The sequence below is a fragment of the Bufo gargarizans genome, chromosome 1 (assembly GCF_014858855.1).
Source record: "Bufo gargarizans isolate SCDJY-AF-19 chromosome 1, ASM1485885v1, whole genome shotgun sequence".
In the NCBI taxonomy this organism is placed as follows: Eukaryota; Metazoa; Chordata; class Amphibia; order Anura; family Bufonidae; genus Bufo; species Bufo gargarizans.
The window spans coordinates 367,731,608-367,751,041 of NC_058080.1; positions in this window are offsets into that span (position 1 = coordinate 367,731,608).

Below are 19,434 nucleotides of genomic sequence, written 5' to 3' on the forward strand. Positions count from 1 at the left end.
ATTGTGTTTTATTGTCATATATTATGCCTGTATGCTGTACTTCATCCCATGTCATATTCTTCCATGTCACTATGTGATTCTATGTGTAAGATCCTTTATACAGGCCTAGTTAGGGTGCACTACACTAGTTTCTCCACTAGATGGGTGGAGAGTTATATTTCCACTAGATGGGTGTTAGTTTATATATAGCTTAGCTCAGGCCCAGCTATATAGGCAGGTTCAGACAAGTTTAGTCAGTGAGCAGCCATGATGTAGCTGCCTGCTGGAGGGAGGCCTCCTGACTCTCTGCTCTCTCCCTGTTGGCTCCACAGTCCAGGGTTAAAGCCTACAAGATTTAGTCTAGAGGTGAGAAATCTACTTCTGAAGCTCGCTCCTCCGGGGTGACCAGTGACAAGCTGCAAACAGCAAGTATTCAAGGGGATTAGTATATTTTATTCAAGTCAAAGGATAGCAAACGGCCGTAGGCTTCCCAGGCATCTTGCAATTAGGTGTAGGACACAGCTTCCGTTCTCCACACCTCCAGTTTAAATCCTGTTTTAACTGAGGACTTACAATACCCTACCCGCATATGCATGAGAGACTGTGTTTCATATCTGGATGTACAAACCGGATTCCAAAAAAGTTGGGACACTAAACAAATTGTGAATAAAAACTGAATGCAATGATGTGGAGATGGCAAATGTCAATATTTTATTTGTAATAGAACGTAGATGACAGATCAAACGTTTAATCCAAGTAAATGTATCATTTTAAAGGAAAAATACGTTGATTCAAATTTTCACGGTGTCAACAAATCCCAAAAAAGTTGGGACAAGTAGCAATAAGAGGCTGGAAAAAGTTCATTTGAGCATAACGAAGAGCTGGAAGACCAATTAACACTAATTAGGTCAATTGGCAACATGATTGGGTATAAAGTGGCAGTGTCTCTCAGAAGCCAAGATGGGTAGAGGATCACCAATTCCCACAATGTTGTGCAGAAAGATAGTGGAGCAATATCAGAAAGGTGTTACCCAACGAAAAATTGCAAAGACTTTGCATCTATCATCATCAACTGTGCATAACATCATCCGAAGATTCTGAGAATCTGGAACAATCTCTGTGCGTAAGGGTCAAGGCCGTAAAACCATACTGGATGCCCGTGATCTCCGGGCCCTTAAACAACACTGCACCACAAACAGGAATGCTACTGTAAAGGAAATCACAGAATGGGGTCAGGAATACTTCCAGAAACCATTGTCAGTGAACACAATCCACCGTGCCATCCGCCGTTGCCAGCTGAAACTCTATAGTGCAAAGAAAAAGCCATTTCTAAGCAAGATCCACAAGCTCAGGCGTTTTCACTGGGCCAGGGATCATTTAAAATGGAGTGTGGCAAAATGGAAGACTGTTCTGTAGTCAGACGAGTCACGATTCGAAGTTCTTTTTGGAAATCTGGGACGCCATGTCATCCAGACCAAAGAGGACAAGGACAACCCAAGTTGTTATTAACGCTCAGTTCAACATATTTTTCCCTTAAAATGGTACATTTTCTCAGTTTAAACTTTTGTTCCGTGATTTATGTTCTATTCTGAATAAAATATTAGAAGTTGGCACCTCCACATCATTGCATTCAGTTTTTATTCACGATTTGTATAGTGTCCCAACTTTTTTGGAATCCGGTTTGTACTAGAGATTGTTTTATACTTGGATGTTACCGTTACCAGGAGCAACGTTCAGTAAAAGTTATAAGCTGGATTGCACCATCCTTGTCTCAGTCTCCAATTCCTTAGTTAACACTACAGTAAATGGTTGTACCGCCATAAAAGGTACTGGCGTCACGACTACAAGGGACCTTGCCATAGGCACATTAATACAGACCATCAAGGGCACCTCAAACCACCATCTGGCCTGTGTCCCTCACACCAGAGTGTGCCCCAGAGAATTCCTGTGCCGTTCTCCTCATCACTTGTCTCCTCATCACTTGTGCAGGCCTGCCCAGGGATGACATAACCATGAGTAACCAGAACTGTATTTACCTCGGCCCACCTAATGCTCACACCGTGATCTCACATATAATTCCCCTGTCGGTCTGTCTCACTGCACTCCCACACAGCCAGCAGTATGATCTGCGCCGGAGATCAGCAGAACAGTGAAGCAGGGAGCGGGCGGCTCCCTGCTTCACTATGTAAACAAATTGCACATCAGTGAAAGGAACTGCTGGGTGGGTGAAACCCCCAGCTTCTGCGACCCCTCGCTACGCCCCTGCATTTTACAGTGTGGCTAGTGCAAATAATATCCCCTTATAATGTGTGACAGTGCAAAAAATGCCTCCTTATAAGGCATTCCAGTGCAAAAAGTATCCCCTCTTAGTGCCCCCAGTAGACCCAATGTCCCAATAGTGCACCCCCATAATGTGTGCCGGTACACACAGCATGGTGCCAAATAAAAAACAATAAACTCAAATACTTACCTCCATGCAGCTGTCAGCGATGGGTGGTGCACGCTTCTTCCGGCCTGTTTCCTGAGCTGTACGCTGCCAGGCTCAGGCCGTGCAATAAGGATTACGTCATCGTGCCACCTGAGCCGGCATTCTGATAGGCTACAAGAACTAGGCTGAAGCCTTTTTAGAGGTAACGGCGGGAGAGGGAGACATCACTCCCGTGCAGGTGAGGATTGCCCTCTCTAATGGGAAATTTCCCAGTGGGCCGATACCCAGGGGGCTGCCTGAACCCTGCTCAGCAAGCCCAGCCAGGTAAGTAATGATCTTATGCTACCAGGATAAATTAACACTGGGGGTGTCAAGTAGTTATGTACCGGGCTGGCAACCACAGATGGCCTCCTGATTCCTGAATTCAGCTGTATTACCATCTTGAGGCAACTGGAGTACAAGGTCAGAATGTGGCAGCGAATGCTGGCCACCATAGAGGGCCAGCTTCTGAGGAGGAATTTTGTGATGCGCTCTGGTTTTTTGATGCTGCTTAGGCAATTTAATGTGTTGCACTGAGATATTTGGCTCTGATGGGGCCGTATTGTGTACCACAATATGGTATTGCCAGCCCGCATACTTGTGCTGGCCCTGCCTTCTGTCAATTTGAACCCGCATACAACATCGGGCCACTTTTAGGATTTTTTCCAGGGACACTTTAAAGGGAACCTGTCACCGGGATTTTGGGTATAGAGCTGAGGACATGGGTTTCTAGATGGCCGCTAGCACATACGCAATACCCAGTCCCCATAGCTCTGTGTGCTTTTATTGTGTAAAAAAAACGATTTGATACATATGCAAATGAACCTGAGATGAGTCCTGTCCCTGAGAAGAGTCACATACAGGACTCATCTCAGGTTAATTTGCATATGTATCAAATCGTTTTTTATACACAATAAAAGCACACAGAGCTATGGGGACTGGATATTGCGGATGTACTAGCGGCCATGTAGCAACCCATGTCCTCAGCTTTATACCCAAAATCCTGGTGACCGGTTCCCTTTAAGTTCCCAGTCTGCTCCCATACCCCACCACATCATCTAACTGTACTGCTGTCTTGAGGACGGTGCTACATAATTGGCAGTGCGCCACTTACAAGGAGGGCCCTGTGGGTCCTCTGGCTTAAGGGCCCAGTTGCAATTGCAACTCCTATAGCTATGCCCCTGGGTGGCAGTACTCAAAGTACACTTCCACAAAATCCACCTTGGCATGTGGAGATTCTCACAGCAGGCCAAAATGTGGTTTGGTATGCTCATGCACCAGAGGCTACTCTTGAACATGAATGCTATAGAGTCAATAAGTCCTTGTCAGACAAGTTATCCACTCTACTGGACTTTCTCTATACCTCCCTCTCTTACATCTGGTCTGCCTCTGTAGATGTTCCAGCCTTGTCTTTATGGTACCGAATTCAGAATGAGCTTGAGTTAGAAAAAAACCAGCACTGGCATATTCCAAACTGGTCACTTTATTGGAAGAAAAAACACTCAAGCAATAAAAAACATAACCTTTTTGACATGTTTCGGGCACCCAGGCCCTCTGTCAAAGAATGGCATGATCATGAAAATCTGGAGTTAAACTACATCTTAGAAAATAGATTTACCTATCAAGAGAAGACATGTCATCAACAGGTGGGAGTAAACTTGGTGTTAAATTAGCTTCAGGGTAACAGGCATCTGTGGATGGAATGTGCTTTAACAATTCATCAGCGCAAGTGAATATAACACTGTTCAGACACACACAGGATGCATTATTAACACCTCTGAAAAGATGGTATATTAATATATGTATAATTTCCAAATATCAATAATAATATATAACATCCTGTCTCCTATTTAAATCTGTTGGAAACCTAGTCTCAAGCATAAAAATCCAAAAGGTTTCCCATGCCAATAACTTTTTCCTGTGATGGTTTAAATAGCCTTTCAATTCTGCAGAAGGTGAAAAAAAAATATATATTACCCCCATGGATGTCAAAAAAATGTTGAGAAACCGCAGAGGCATTCAATGCCTTTTCATTGTTTGCATCGGATAAATGTTTCCGAATCCTCGTTTTTAAGGTATTAGTAGTGCATCCCACGTACTGCAGTCTACATGAGGTGCAGCAGATGAGGTACACAACGTATTTCGTATTGCAATTAATATAAGAGGATATCTTATAACTGATGTTAGTTTTATATGATGAAAAGGTTGTTGCAACAAGAATGAGCTTGAGTTTCAGCTCCATATATTAGCTTCCTTTCATTACCTAAGCTAGTCTCCTCTACTCACTGATAGGAAATGCAGTAAATGCAAATGCAATGAGCAGGAACGGGTTCGCTGGCGCCACTTATGTAGTGGGTCAGGATATGAATGGTTAATAGTCTATAGTTTGTTAGTGACGCCAATTGCAGCGTGCGCAGGGTACTATCCCAGGGCCCTCCCAAGGTGTTATAACGCACGTCCCAGGTTAGGAATGCCAGAGTGGTGTGATGGCCTATAATGTCTCTATAGGGTGGTGAAAATTGTGTCAACGGTGTCTCCTACCTGGGTACGGCTGGACTTCTGGCTCACTCCCAATAAATTTGAGTGTAGTGATAGTAGGAGTAATATAGGAATTTTGCAGCAGAAATGATGTCCAGACCTTTAGATAAAGTTCCAACTTTTCTTTACTGAAGATAACTTGTATCCAAGCAGTATACAGCTTTGGTCTTTGGTCACAGCAGGTTTTAGCAATGGTTGGCAGGAATAAATCTTCTGCACTGGGAATCTGGAGCTTGCAGGATAATTTGTCTGCTTGGTAGCTCTGTACTTGTGGCAGGAACTAATCTTCTGCGCTTTTCTATACTTCTGCTGTATGGATGGTGACAGACTAGCTGAGGAGTATATGGCTTCTCATAGGTCAGGCATGCTCCAGCTATTGTAAAACTTCAATTCTCAATATTTCCGGACATCCCACAGCTATCAGCCTACAGAAGGGCATGGTGGGAGTTGTAGTTTTACAAAGGCTGGAGGGTCTCAGGTTGAGCATCCCTGTCCTAGGTCTCTGGACTTACTCTCAGATGGTTTCTCGGGGAATGCTTTCGTCCTGGAACTCTGGAGGTTGTCTGCTTTCTTGTCTTCCAGCTGAGGGTGAAGGTTCTCAGGTTGGGGAGGTGATCAATGTCTCAGCCGAGACAAGATCCTGGCTTTCTTCCCTATACAGGGGATCTCCTACACACACACCCTACCCCTAGCAGGGGTGGGCTACACACACTCTAACTTCTTTCTCCACCCAAGGTGCAGAATGTGGGACCGGTCCACACCTCCACAGAGGGGGAGCTAAGCTGGAACAATCCATTCCAGCTTAGGTAAACTAAACTAGGACCTTGTACTTTACCAATGCATTGATGCCACCTGTTGGTGTACCTGGAAAATTACAACACAACTGTATTTAACATGGTTTTACAGGCACATTTGGGAAGACATAATAAAAATTACATCTGATGACAGTGTAAAGGCTCTTAGGAGACAGTAGCGAGGCAGAGGAGTGTAGTAACGCAAATCTGGGGTGTTACACAAACATTACAGTGAAAGATATTTTCTTTGCAGTTTTCAGCATACTGCACCTCTTGGGGTCTGATATGCAGCAACTTACAGAGTTCCCTCAAGACCTTGGACATAAAAGGGGTCCCCTGGTAAGTCAGAATCTCTTTAGGTAGCCCCCACGGGAGAATATCTCCATTAGCTCCTTAGCTATAAGCTTTGCCGATGTATGTCGCAGTAACACCGCCTCCGGGTACCGAGTGGCGTAGTCCAGGATGACCAAGATTTGTTGGTGACCTCTAGTGGACTTCGGTACTGGGCCTATGAGGTTCATAGCGATTCGCTCAAACGGCACCTCGATGATCGGGAGAGGTACCAAGGGACTGCAAAAAAGGTGCTGGGGGCTAGTTGCCTGGCAGGTCTGGCAAGACTTACAGAATTCTTCCACCTCTCTAAACACACTGGGCCAGTAAAACTATTGTAGTATCCGGTCCTGTGTCTTCTGCATTCCCAGATGACCCCCGAGAACATGTTGGTGGGCTAACTCTAACATGAGGCACCAGGGCCGGTGCAAGGATTTTTGCCAACACAAGCGAAGCTACATTTTGGCGCCCCCCCCCCCCCCCTCACAGCTCACCTGGCCCTGGTCCCGTCTGCAGCAGCTGGCCTCTCCTCTGTGTGGTCCTGGTATCTTCTCTCTGCTTCAGACAATCGCTGGTTTGAGGACCGTATTTTGCGCCCTCTAAGACGCATCTAGGTTTTAGAGGAGGATAATAAGAAAAAAATATTTTCCATTACACCTCAGGTCAGACCAGTAATCAGACCCCCAATGTTAATCAGACCTCAGCTCACAGCCCCAATCAGACCCCCAATGTTAATCAGACCTCAGATCAGACCCCCATGTCAGACATCAGCCCCCCATGTCACATTTCTCCCCCTCCATGTCAAATCACCCCCCTATATCACATCAGCCCTCCATGTCACATTTCTCCCCCTCCATGTCACATTTTTCCGCCCTCCCCCAGGGTGCGCCCTAAGGCAGCCGCTTGGTCTGCCTTATGGTAGCACCGGCCCTGTGAGGCACCACCAACTGTTCAATTGATTCACCTCGCAGCTGGTTTACCCGGTACAACATCTCCGGATGAACCACAAAACGGGGAAACACCGACTCTACCCCTGGTTGTTGTGGTTCACCATATACTATTAATACATTTTCCCAAGCTTGGGATAGGGTTGGGTCCCGGTGTTGGGCGGGTCCTCGTGGGTCCAACTGTTGAAAGAGACACCATAGCAGTGGGGTAGTCTTTTAAGTCTCCATGAATACACATGACCCCGACTTTCCGGCCAGTATACCCAGTGGACCATACCAACGGAGCCCTTACCAAGGTCACCAGACTCCCTGAGTCCAACAGAGCCTCTAATGGAGTGTCTCCCACCTCCTCCCTAGCACAGGTGATTCAGAGTCTCCAGGGCACCCATTGCACACAGCTTCCTAGTATATAATGACTGACGGAAGCCATAGTTCGTGTCCATGGGTTCCACCTGATGTGGACAGTTAGCTCGTCAGCTCCCAACACCTCCAACAGACTATCGGAGCTGGGTCCACAAGGGGTACATCCCGGGTGGGTTTTGTGGGCACAAACCGTTGGGTCTGTGGTGGAGAGTTACAGGATATGACTACCCCCCTCCCAAAAGAACCCCCCTGTTGATTCCGGGTAGCCTCATAGCGGTCCACCTGGTCGACCATCTCGAGAGCATTACCTGGAGAGACCTGGCCGATCCATTGCTGGAGAGGGGGTGGCAAGGCCCTCCAGAACATATCAGCCAACATATGGTCCAGCATAGCAGTGGGGCTCAGCATGTCAGGCTGTAGCCACTTTTGCAAGAGGTTAAGTAAGTTATAATACTGGGGTCTCCCTGGCTCATCTGGCTTAAACCCCCACTGGGCCCGGACCAACGCATTCACCCCCAGTCTTGCCAGAATCTCACCCTTGACTTTCTGGTAATCGGCCGCTTGATCATCCGGCAAGTCGAAATACACCCACTGGGAATTGGATGTCAGGAACGGAGCGCCGACCTCAGCCCACTGATCTCGTACATCTTCTCCTACATCGCCAGGTAGGTTTTGACATCATCTGATGGTGTCATCTTGGGGATCGCCACACGGACCGCTTTCTGGACATCATGGACACTCTGGGACGCTCCTGCCGTCTGTAAAGCCATCACGTGTTGTAACAGCAGCTTGTTTGTTTCTTGCTGGTGTTAGTTAGCCTCCACGAGAGCTTTCATTACAGCCTCCATTTTGTCACGCGACACAGGTTTAAATTTAGCTGGTTTAATCCAGGACATCCAGCCGTACCCAAAAACAAAAATATTTCAGCGTTTACGCCAGCCTCACTGCGTGTGCCCCCTCCAAGCCACCAATTTTGAGGATTTGCTCTGGTAGGCAGGGTAAGCGGACGCAGTACAGAGGTAAAGCAAGTTCGTAAATCAAAATTTCTGTGTTTATTCAGACAAAAGGCAAAAGAAAAACGACTTATTAAAGTCTTGGTGTTAATTCACACAATGAAAAGTCCATAGAACAGACACGACATCTTTCTAGCCGTTTATCCCCAGCAGTTCACAGCAGGCTTTAGGGGGCCTGTTTCCCAGCGTGCAGCCCTCATGTGGCTCTCAGCCTTCCAGCACAGCACCATACTTCAGATCCCAAAACAGAGACTCAGCTGCTGAGCCCAGCTGGCTCTTTATAGGATAGCCAGGTGCTGCCAAAACCCGTACCAGCACTTAAACTTTGGTCTGGTATTTGATCTCACCTGCCTGGAAATCAGTCCAGCCACCCATGTTGGGAGGAAAATACCTGTCTCCCCAAACAAAACCCCTTGCTATGTCACAGTGGGAAGAGTTTTCGACTCAGTAGTGACTCCAGTCTGAATAATAGGTAGACAGCATGAATCACATTTTAACCCCTATTTCTCGAATTTACCCGTGGACCAGTTGATGACTGGAGCCAAGGCATGCCGAGAACTATCTCCATGGGTAAATTCTTTAAGATCAAAAAAGATCAACACCTAGTATGAAGGGCCCCCACAGTCAAGGTCACCTCAGGGGTACAATAGTCTACTGTTCTGCCCACCAAGGGAGTGGAGTCAATGGCAATAATATGAATGGGGTTAGCAAGAGACAAAATGGGCACACCAAGGGACAGAGCAAAATTATGGTAAATAAAATTTGAGGCAGACAAAGAATCAATAAATGCCTTCCCAGAACCCTTACAACTGCCAAAAGAAATAACCACAGGTAATAATACTTTATTTTTAACCACCTTGGGGAGTACCTTATCCTTCTGGGTGTCAGGACTTGGAGATCTCCTGGGAAAGGGATTTTCGGACATCGCCATAACCAGTGATCTGATTCTCCGCAATAAAAGCAGGCACCCCGCTGACGTCTTTCATTCCTCATGGTCATTCTGAGCTGCATGGGCTCTTCTAGACGATCTTCCAATTTGACTCTCAAGGGTGAGGAGCCAGTTTTAGCTACCACCTATGGAAACATCAGTTGTTCTCTTTGTCTTTCCCTTATTCATCGGTCCAGTCTAACAGCTAAAGTCATAGTCTGTTCTAAGGTGTCGGGGACGGGATAATTGACCAACATATCCTTCAAATCTTCAGAGAGCCGTACCCTGAACTGACATTTATGCACTGGATCATTCCAGCCAGAGGAAATGCACCATTTTCGGGAATTTGGTGCAGTATTCCTCCACAGGTCTGTCTCCCTGGCTAAGAGACTTAAATTGAGACTCTGCCACAGCCGACCTATCGGGTTCATCATAGAGTACACTTAAGGGCTTAAAAAATGCTTCGACAGTAGCTAGGCAAGGGAAATCCGTGGGAAGCGAGTAAGCCCATTCTTGTAGGTCTCCTTGCAACAAAGAGATAATGATGCCTACTCTTTGTTGTTCGGAACCCAATGAGTGTGGACTGTGACATAGCAAGGGGTTTTGTTTGGGAAGGCAGGCATTTTCCTCCCAACATGGGCGGTTGGGCTGATTTCCAGCCAGATGGGATCAAATACCGGACCGGTATCTGAGGCATGGTGCCGTGCTAGAGGGCTGAGAGCTGCATGCGGGGAAACAGTCCCCCTAACTAAAGCCTGTTGTGGACGCTGAAAGAACCTGCCAAGAAGGGTACTGTTTTTGTGCTTTGGACTTTCCTTTGTATGAACGAACACTAAGACTGTCAATATTGCTTTGTTTTTTCCTCCTGTGTGACTAAACACTGAAGTTTTGTTTAACAAACTGTTTCTTTTGCCTCTGTTCTGCGTCCGCTTACCCTGCCTACCAGATCGAATCCTCATAATTGGAGGCTTGGCAGGGGCACACGCAGTGAGGCTGGCGTAAATGCTGAAATATTTTTTTTCGGGTATGGCTGGATGTCCTGGATTAAACCAGCTAAATTTAAACCTGTGTCACATGACAAATGGAGGCTGTAATAAAAGCTCTCGTGGAGGCTAACCAACACCAGCAAGAAACAAACCAGCTGCTGTTACAACACGTGATGGCTTTACAGATGGCAGGAGCATTCCAGAGTGTCCATGATGTCTGGAAAGTGGTCCACAAGATGACACCATCAGATGACGTCGAAACCTACCTGGCGATGTACGAGAATGTGGCCACAAGGGAGAACCTACCCCGAGATCAGTGGGCTGAGGTCGTCGCTCCGTTCCTGACATCCGATTCTTAGCAGGTGTATTTTGACTTGCCGGACGATCAAGCGGCCGACTACCAGAAAGTCAAGGGTGAGATTCTGGCAAGACTGGGGATGAATGTGTTGGTCCGGGCCCAGCGGGTGCATCAGTGGGGGTGTAAGCCGGCTGAGCCCGTGAGACCCCAGTAATATAACTTGCTTAATCTCTTGCAAAAGTGACATGCTGAGCCCCACTGCTATGCTGGACCATCTGTTGGCTGATATGTTCTGGAGGGCTTTGCCACCCCCTCTCCAGCAATGGATCAGCCAGGTCTCTCCAGGTAATGCTCTCGAGATGGTCGACCTGGTGGAGTGCTATGAGGCTACCCGGAATGAACAGGGGGGTTCTTTTGGGAGGGTGTTAGTCAAAACCCGTAACTCTCCACCACAGACCCGGCAATCTGGGCCCACCAAACCCACCCGGGATATGCCCCCTGTGGACCCAGCTCCAATAGTCTGCTGGCGGTGTCAGGAGCCTGGCCATGTATGAGCTTCCTCAATGCGCCTGCGCCGATGATGTCAGCCCTACACCCGGAAGAGAGTCTTCTCTTCCGGGTGTAGGGCTGATGTCATCGGTGAAGGCGCACTGAGGAAGGAGCGGCCAAGCGAACGTCCTTCTCTCAGAGCGCCTGCGCCAAATGAGAACCAGAACAGTGCAGGCGTGGGATTTGAGCTGCAGGAGGATGAGAGCGCTCGCTGGCCCTGTCAATCAAATGGAGGAGGAGGCGTTTTTTCAGACAGAGGATGTGACGGCTACCAGCAAGTCCACCCAACTTGCTGGTAGTGAAAAAATTAACATATCACAAAATTACGATTTTTACTGAAATTACAGCACAGCCAGAGGTAAGAGGGGTATATATGGAATCTGCGTACATTAGCAAATACAGTGCAGACCAAAAGTTTGGACACAACTGCTCATTCAAAGAGTTTTCTTTATTTTCATGACTATGAAAATTGTAGATTCACACTGAAGGCATTCTATGAATTAACACATGTGGGATTATATACATAACAAAAAAGTGTGAAACAACTGAAAATATGTCATATTCTAGGTTCTTCAAAGTAGCCACCTTTTGCTTTGATTACTGCTCTGCACACTCTTGGCATTCTTTTGATGAATTTTGATGAATTTCAAGAGGTAGTCACCTGAAATGATCTTCCAACAGTCTTGAAGGTGTTCCCAGAGATGCTTAGCACTTGTTGGCCCTTTTGCCTTCACTCTGCGGTCCAGCTCACCCCCAAACCATCTCGATTGGGTTCAGGTCCGGTGACTGTGGAGGCCAGGTCATCTGGCGCAGCACCCCATCACTCTCCTTCATGGTCAAATAGCCCTTACACAGCCTGGAGGTGTGTTTGGGGTCATTGTCCTGTTGAAAAATAAATGATTGTCCAACTAAACGCAAACCGGATGGAATAGCATACTTGCTTCACGGTGAGAACCAGGCATGTAGAGTCCATCCGTTCACCTTTTCTGCGTCGCACAAAGACACGGTGGTTGGAACCAAAGATCTCAAATTTGGACTCATCAGACCAAAGCACAGATTTCCACTGGTCTAATGTCCATTCCTTGTGTTCTTTAGCCCAAACAAGTCTGTTCTGCTTGTTGCCTGTCCTTAGCAGTGGTTTCCTAGCAGATATTCTACCATGAAGGCCTGATTTACACAGTCTCCTCTTAACAGTTGTCCTAGAGATGTGTCTGCTGCTAGAACTCTGTGTGGCATTGACCTGGTCTCTAATCTGAGCTGCTGATAACCTGCGATTTCTGAGGCTGGTGACTCGGATGAACTTATCCTCTGCAGCAGAGGTGAATCTTGGTCTTCCTTTCCTGGGGCGGTCCGCATGTGAGACAGTTTCTTTGTAGCGCTTGATGGTTTTTGGGACTGCACTTGGGGACACTTTCAAAGGTTTCCCAATTTTTCGGACTGACTGACCTTTATTTCTTAAAGTAATGATGGCCACTCGTTTTTCTTTACTTAGCTGCTTTTTTCTTGCCATAATACAAATTCTAACAGTCTATTCAGTAGGACTATCGGCTGTGTATCCACCTGATGGTCCCAACCCCATTTATAAGGCAAGAAATCCCACTTATTAAACCTGACAGGGCACACCTGTGAAGTGAAAACCATTTCAGGTGACTACCTCTTGAAGCTCATCAAGAGAATGCCAAGAGTGTGCAAAGCAGCAATTAAAGCAAAAGGTGGCTACTTTGAAGAACCTAGAATATGACATATTTACAGTTGTTTCACACTTTTTTTGTTATGTATATAACTGATGCCTTCAGTGTGAATCTACAATTTTCATAGTCATGAAAATAAAGAAAACTCTTTGAATGAGAAGGTGTGTCCAAACTATTGGTCTGTACTGTATATTAAGTCAAAAACTGAAAATTGGTGTATGGGGGGGGGGGGGGGGGGTGACAGAAGCCCTTTAACAGAACAAAATCTCTTTCCTTTAAATTAGGCCTTGGTTCTTGCCACCTTCTGTGTTCTTACAAGAGGCAGAGGTACTCTCTTCTCAACCTTTTCCAGAACTGACTGTCGAGATGTTGTACCTGCTTCCACCGAAACTTACAAAGGTTTTATACGCTCGCTCTTCCCGGATTTTAGCTTTAGATCTTTGTCTAGTTTTTTAAAGGACTTCAAGGTGTTTCCAGCACTGTCAACATTGTACTGTGCAAAAATGCCTCCTCCTTCATTTACATCTGGAGATGGAGGATCCGAGTCAGAAGAACATTTTGTCACCACCAGACATCTGCCGTCTTTCAGCATTTTGTGAGCAGCATTTTTTTATCATTTAATGGGGAAATTTGTATTAGTGTATCTAGATGACATTTTGATTTTTTCTCCTGATTTCAAAACTCATAAGGACCACCTACGTCAGGTCTTGCTCATCCTGCGGGAGACTAAATTGTACACTAAACTGGAAAAATGTGTGTTTGCGGTTCCAGAAATTCAATTTCTGGGGTTTCTTCTCTCCGCTTCTGGTTTTCGCATGGACCCCGAGAAGGTCCGCGCTGTGCTTGAGTGGGAGCTTCCTGAGAATCAGAAGGCGCTGATGCATTTTTGGGGTTTTGCCAATTATTACAGGAAATTTATTTTGAATTATTCCTCTGTTGTTAAACCACTCACTGATATGACTAGAAAGGGGGTAGATTTTTCCTCCTGGTCGGTAGAGGCGCGTAAGGCCTTTTCTAGTATCAAGGAGAGTTTTGCTTCCGCTCCCATCTTGGTACAACCTGATATTTCTCTGTCCTTCATAGTTGAGGTGGACGCTTCTGAGGTGGGTGTGGGTGCGGTCTTGTCTCAGGGTCCCTCTCCTGCCAAATGGCGACCGTGTGCCTTTTTCTCGAAGAAACTCTCCTCTGCAGAGAGAAATTACGATGTGGGAGATAGGGAGTTGTTGGCCATCAAGTTAGCTTTTGAGAAATGGCGCCATTGGCTAGCGGGAGCCAGACACCCTATTACTGTGTTTACTGACCATAAGAATCTGGCCTACTTGGAGTCAGCCAAGCGTCTGAACCCGAGACAGGCCAGATGGTCTTTGTTCTTTTCAAGGTTTAATTTTGTTGTTACGTTCCGCCCTGGGGTTAAGAATGTGAAGGCGGATGCTCTGTCACGTTGTTTTCCGGGAGGTGGGAATTTTGAAGACCCGGGTCCCATTTTGGCTGTAGGGGTGGTTGTCTCTGCTCTTTATCCTGAATTGGAGGCAGAGGTTCAGGTAGCCCAGTCAGAGGCTCCTGATCTTTGTCCTCCTGGGAGGTTGTTTGTGCCTATCGCTTTAAGACACAAGATTTTTAAGGAACACCACGATACTGTCCTTGCTGGGCACCCGGGGGCAAGAGCCACAGTGGATCTCATCGCTCGGAGATTCTGGTGGCCGGCGCTTCGTAAGTCAGTTGAGGGTTTTGTGGCAGCCTACGAGACCTGCGCTCGTGCCAAGGTCCCTCATTCACGGCCATCAGGTCCTCTCCTTCCGTTACCCATTTCTTCCCGTCCTTGGACACATCTGTCCATGGACTTCATTACGGACCTGCCTCGTTCCTCGGGGAAGACTGTGATTCTGGTGGTGGTGGACCGTTTTAGCAAAATGGTGCATTTCATTCCTTTTCCTGGCTTGCCCAATGCTAAGACGCTGGTGCAGGCATTTATTGATCACATTGTCAAATTGCATGGTATTCCTTCAGACATAGTCTCTGATAGGGGCACACAGTTTGTTTCCAGATTCTGGAAGGCTTTCTATTCTCGCTTGGGGGTTCGGTTGTCATTCTTTTCTGCTTTCCACCCGCAGTCGAATGGCCAGACAGAGCGCGTCAATCAGAATCTGGAGATATATCTGCGCTGTTTTGTGACGGAGAATCAGGAGGATTGGTGTTCTTTTTTGTCCCTTGCTGAGTTTGCTTTAAATAACCGTCGTCAGGAGTCCTCTGATAAGTCACCATTTTTTGGTGCATATGGGTTTCATCCGCAGTTTGGGACATTCTCTGGAGAGGGGTCTTCTGGTTTACCTGATGAGGACAGATTCTCCTCGTCTTTGTTATCTATTTGGCAAAAGATTCAGGATAATCTAAAGAGCATGAGTGAGAGATATAAGCGTGTGGCGGATAAGAGATGGGAGGGTTATGGTCCTGAGGAGAGGATGTGGGTCCCAGTGACGGACATTGAGGCCACTCGTCTCATCAGGGCTTTCCATAGGTCCCATCCTGAGAAGGTGGGCTCTGAGTGTCCGGAGTCCACTCGTAGAAGGAGGGGTACTGTCACCACCAGACATCTGAGAGGCTCTGTCAGACGTTCTTCAGAACCTCCTGCTTGAGGTTCCTTTTGTTTTGCTTTCCTTTTCTCATCTCGTTAGCCTCTCTCAGCTGTCATGTAGTTGCACTGATTGAATCCCTTTAAATCCCTTCCCATACTGCATCACTTTGCGGTTTATACAACTTCCTGAAGTGTGTGCATGCTGGATGCTACTACTGAGTCTTCTACAGATAAGTTTTGTTCACTCATTTGTGTTTTCCTGTTTGCTGGATCCCAGGTGACCCTGACTCCCTCCGTATCAAGTGTAGGGAGCCGGTGGTCGTGTCCCCTCACTATTATAGGGTGTTCAGGTGTTATACAGTCGAGGAACGAGGATATGCGATCATCTACCATTGAGATTTTTGCATAGGCTGAGCAGTTAGGGAGAGAGCCAGGTCTGTTGCAGGGCTTTTCCTTTGGTTCCTTAGTTTTGGATCCAGTCAGTCGGATCTTCATTTTGTGTCTTCTAGTTTCCTGTACACCTTCCATGACACATTTAGCTTCCACCATTATCTTAGACGTTCTCCTCCTTTTAGAAGAAGCTGAATTACCTTCACCCGGACTATAGGTCCTACTTCTTTCAATAGAAGCTGTTTGGACTTGTGGAAATTTTATTAGGATGTGTATTTAATATATTGTGTATTGTCATCATGTCTCTCAGTGTCAGGGTAAACCATTGGAGTGGATATCTTCCCGTGTATGTCCTGTCACAGCTGCTGGGCGGAGGGGTCTCCGTCAGCGAATGGTCCATGTGCTAAGCATTGGGCTGTGGGCTGGGGGAGGCTGATGTGTTCAGCAGAGCAGTGTTTTGTTGGCTGATGTATGGACGCCGGCTAGGGCCCACACGCAAAACGCAGATTTATTGGCTTGGCGTGGATGCATTTGTTAAGAGAACAATATAACGAAAGGAACGTGCGTTTGTTGTCTCTAGTGCGCCTGATCAGCCGCTGGAGATAATGAACCTGTCCTGTAAATAAACATGCATGAGGATCATAGTAACTTTATCTGGCATTGATCACTGAGCAAGGATGGATAAAAATCGCTCCAGTAGTAATGGTAGATTATTGTATACATGTGTTTGTTGGCTAGGTTATTAGAAATGATGGTGTCTTGTCTTTGTATGTCATCACTTCCTGTTCCCTTGTTTTGGGCCAGCCCCTTTTACACCTTTTGTGAGTAAATAAAAGTAAATAGACTGAGCAGGGCGGGACAGATGCTCAACAGAACTTAACATGAGAACACCTTTGGCTGACTGCGGTTGAGATTTTTAGCTTTCCTTACACAAAGATATTGGAGAGCAAATTATAACTATTTATATTTCTACTTCAGATGGTGAGCTTGGAGGATTCAACAGATTTTTTCTCTGCACAGCAGGTAAAAGGGAGGGGATAGTAAACTATAGTTTTGTCTGCTGCGTCAGATAAAATTTCTTCTTGTTAAAAGGACATTTTTCACTCTATTTGTGTAAGGATAAGGTAAGAGTTTTTCCGTTGTGTAGTTTTTGGTGGATCTGAGTTGATTGTTCAGAGATTGTATGATGAGATTGTGTTCTAAGCAGTACAGGGTATTGTGTTTTTTTGTAACTTCTTAACTTTTATGTTACTGTTATTTTGTAAGAGGTGATTTTATAGAGGGTTATAGAGGCAGCAATTGGTTTTAGTGTTTGTACATTAGAGACAGCATTTAGAGAGTATTTTTATATTGTTAACCTGTAAATCACCCATAGAGTGGAGGTTTTGCTCTGGTTTCGGGGGTAGGGAACAGGGTTCCTATGGCTGGATATTGTAGACACTATCTTGATTTCCTTTGTGTGATGACCATGTGCTTGTCGGCCATCTTTATGGCCATGTGCTATGTCGGCCATCTTTAAGTTTATGTCGGCCACCTTAGTTAGTTTACTATGGAAAGCGATTTGATTGTTTTTGCCTGAAATGTTAGTTTTGTCCAGAATAGTTATCTTGTCTTTTTGTAACCTTTCTATGTACAGTTTGATTTTGTTTTGATACGTTTTGTGCGGGATATTAGTTGAGTGTTCGGTTATGGTATAGCGCAGTGACCAGTCTGATACAGGAATCATTGTGTGAACATTAGTGACAGTTTAGTGGTAAAATCGTCCTATAGTTGATGATTCTGCTTTGTATATCTGTGGCTGTTACACTGAATTGTAGACTTGTTTTGCATAATTAATATGGATACTACAGTGTAGAAAGGTTCTGTGCCAAAAGTATTGGGACAACTCCTAAAAACTGGTACTAGTGTGTTGGATGTTTTTTGTAGCAACCATTGTGGTGTTTGTTTTTTGTGCAATGGTAAGTATTTTTAAAGAAGTAGCAAAGTTGAAGGACATGGTGGCCATTCTTCAGGCTATGCAAGGATCTACTGATCCATGGCTGCAGGCTCAGAATTGTGTAGCAAACCTGATCAGTACAAAAAAATGGCGCAAAAGGAAAGGCAAGTATGCTCTGATTTTTGCTGCTGGGTGGATAGCGGATAAATATCAGGAGTCCTGTAGGCTGAAGCTGAGTTTGGAAGGAGAAGTGGAAGATTTAAAAGTGGAAATTGTTAAATTGAGAACTCTTGTCCAGCAGGCAGCTGAAGCTAGCGCTAATTATGAATGTACTGTGAGGTGTAATACTGAGCTGTGCAAGGAAAATGAATGTTCATCTGAAAGCCTGACGCATGCACAGGGTGCTGTAAGGGAATTGCCAGAGTTATTGAAACAACCGTTGGAGAGTAATGTGTCTGGGATTAGAGGAAATGTATGGGCTGTAAGCATGGATAAGTCTGAGGACTGTGGGTCGCATGGTCGATCTGAATCAGGGATGGAGATGGACAATGTGTCTGACCCTGGAGTTGGACGTATTAACACAAGGCCAGAAGATTCCTCAGATGAGTCCGTGGTAAGTGGACTCAATACAGATAGTAGTGTGGGATCTAGTCATGCTAGGATGGTTAATGTTGTGCGCCAAGTCAAATCGCCATGTGCCCAGACAAAGTATTGTGCAGGGAGGCGAGCTATCCTTTGTTTTGCATGCAGGGAATACGGGCACATTGCACGATATTGTAACGTTGCTAATGGCAACAGACACAGGCATATTAAGTACCCCAGAACCACACCTAGAAGTGAAGTGGTTTATTCAGCAAGGTGGGGTAATGGTCCCAGACATGCTTCTTTGCAAAGGCAGAGAACCCAGGGACAGCCAAGGTCTTTGATCAATGAAGCAGATTTTAAATCACAATATGAACGGTTAAAATGTGAAAATGTGAAGCTCAGAGAGGAAAGAGATCGGTTCTCGGAATTCAGTAGAGTTTCTAATTTTTGTGTGCCAGAGAAGGGTAATTTAAGGTCTTTGTACACCATTTTAACTCTTAAGACCTAATTTGAATAGAATCCCTTCCCCTAGGAAAAAACGGTTTTGGGACCTTGTAATGTTAAATCCTGCTTCTTGGTTTGGGGCTGGGCAAATTAATATTTCAATGACTGGGTGGGTAAAATTTCTCCTGTCAATGTTTACGGTTTCAGGTGAACCCTCCAAGATATTGATTTGTTAATTCAGTCCTATACAATTGTATGTGTTCCTAAGGTTTTGTATTTGAGTTTTGGGTTTTAAGTTAAAATTTACTTTTACTGAATCTCAATTTATATAGCAAGACTGCCTGTAACTGAAGTTTTCTATGTTGTTTTTTTCTATCCTGTTTACAGGTCTTCTACATTTTTATTTTTAGGTTTTATTGTTGTAATCAAGTTTTTCCTTTTTCATATTTTGGCATCTTTTTCGGTTTTATTTTGAGTTATTTTTGTCTATTTCTGTTTGGATATTTCTTTGATTAATTTATATTTACATTTTTCTGCAGTTCTATATTCAATCTTAGCATACTTTTTCCCTTCTATTACTCTTTTCCAAGTGACGATTCTACACTCCAGGAGTCTTTAACAACC